The sequence below is a fragment of the Sminthopsis crassicaudata genome, chromosome 1 (genome assembly GCF_048593235.1).
Source record: "Sminthopsis crassicaudata isolate SCR6 chromosome 1, ASM4859323v1, whole genome shotgun sequence".
Lineage (NCBI taxonomy): Eukaryota > Metazoa > Chordata > Mammalia > Dasyuromorphia > Dasyuridae > Sminthopsis > Sminthopsis crassicaudata.
Genome location: NC_133617.1, coordinates 459368606 through 459370783, shown reverse-complemented (window position 1 = coordinate 459370783; position 2178 = coordinate 459368606). Strand labels below are relative to the sequence as shown.

At 32.4% G+C, this 2178-nt stretch overlaps 1 pseudogene; it reads left to right on the top strand.

Annotated features, from left to right (window-relative positions):
* The first annotated feature begins 362 nt into the window (after positions 1–362).
* On the top strand, positions 363–1812 carry LOC141550439 (bifunctional apoptosis regulator pseudogene; annotated as a pseudogene).
* Positions 1813–2178: the final 366 nt, after the last annotated feature.

Genomic DNA, 2178 nt, shown 5'->3' with positions numbered 1-2178 from the left:
ATATACTTATATACAAATATTTATTAATATATATATATATATATATATATGCACTCACAGAGCTAGATCTATCTACATATACATTCTCACTCACTCATAGACCTACATATATATATATATATATATATATATATATATGTATGTAGGCATGTAGGTCTATGTATGTATATACATATATATGTATATACATACATACACATACATACACATACATAGACCTACATGCCTACATACCTATATATACTCACACATACACAGCTCCAGCACCGTGAAATTTAACGCAACTCTTAAGAATCTGAAATAGATAGCTTCAAAGTATGGAATGATTTTAAAAAAAGATGGAAGGTGTATAGCTAACCAGTATGATAAGATTTGAAAGAGAAAAGCTCCCCTCTAATGTTAGTATTCAAATTTCTGTTAGTGAATTTTCTTGTGACTGCTATTGTGACATTCTGGTGAATCCAACCACCTTGCACTGTGGACATAGTTTGTGTTGACATTGCCTGGCTCTGTGATTGGTGTCTTCAAAGAAAATAAAATGTCCAGTGTCCAGAGAAATAGGCAGGTTTACCAAAAATAAATATTCTGCTAAGAGATGTCATTGAAAAGTTATTTTCTAGGAGCACTTAGGTGGTATAGTAGATAGAGCACCAGCTCTGAAGTTAGGAGGACCTGAATTCAAATGTGGCCTCAGATACCCAACACTTTCTAGCTGTGTGATCCTGGGAAAGTCTCTTAACATTGCCTGAGGAAAAAGAAAAAAAAAAGAAAGAAAAGTTATTTCCTGATGCCATCAAATTGAGATTAGAAGACATTCAGCAGAATAGTGGTATATTCCATAGTCTTGCAATTTTTCATAAATATGTCAACAATTATATTTCTATAACTTCAAATGAAGGACAAGCAAATCATCCAGAAAAGTGGATTTTTTTTTTCTGGAGTATTAACATCTTTAATTAGTGTTGTAGTGGTTTTACATGTATATCACTGGAGTCAGAGCATGACCTGCTCATTCACAGATCTCTTGCAAAATGGATGGTTGAAGAACTCATCTTCTATCTAGAGCCACTGGGCCTTTTAATAGAGAAAGCTTTTTATCTGAAAGAGTTAATGGCAGATTGCTTTTAATATTGACAGATGAAGACTTTTGAAAGGCTTCATATAACTTAGAGAAAAGTACCCACAGAAAAGACATCATAACAGCACTGGAGCATGTTAAAACTTTAGGAGTAAACCCCCTACAGAATATTTGGGAATACAAGATTGTGAACCCAGGCTAGTCATTTTTTTCCTGCTATATACCCTGAAGAGCTCTCAAAACTCAGTACATTGTATCTGTGCTTGTTTGATTATGCTGAAACCTTCTTACCTTTCATCCTTACAATATGCCCTGTTCAAGAAAAAGAAGGCATCACAAATTTTTAAAGAGCTCAATTGGAAACAGTGGAGAGAATTCCTTGTTAAATATTCTTTTCTTCCAAATCAATTAATTTCTGAATTTGCCTGAGTTTGTTGGATGTACACTATTGAATATCATAGTTTCTTATTGTTAATGACACTTTGCTCTTTGTTCTGGAATTATTTTCTTTTTGTAGAATTTTGACAAGAAATGACTTCAAAATTGTTTCTCACATAATGTACAGCCATTTTTAGAAAGTATCAACATGGGGACTTTGTGTGCTCATTTTTTGGCCTATTATCCTTCAGATTATTTGCAACTGTATATTTTACTGAGCCCTGTACTTTAACCTGATTATCAACATTGATTTCATGGTCAAAAATGTATGCAGACTAGGAACCCAATTGTTGTAAGTGCTACTGCTCCAGCTTAGTTACACTCTTCCATCAGGTCTGAATGCTGAAATTTAAGAGTGGAGAGGGCTGCAGTGGGAGTGAGAGTAAGGGGGGTGAGGGGCATTGTTCACTTTTCTATAAATATGTGAATGCTGCTTTTTTTTTTAAAGCTACACTTGGGAACCCATTATAATACATTCTTTTGACCTTTTGTATCATGTCTTAAAGGTTAGGGTATAGAAATATATATATATATATATATATATATATATATATATATATATATATATATACACACATACATGTATGTATATATACATATATATGTATATATAATGTATGTATATATACATATATACATACATATATAATGTATGTATATAT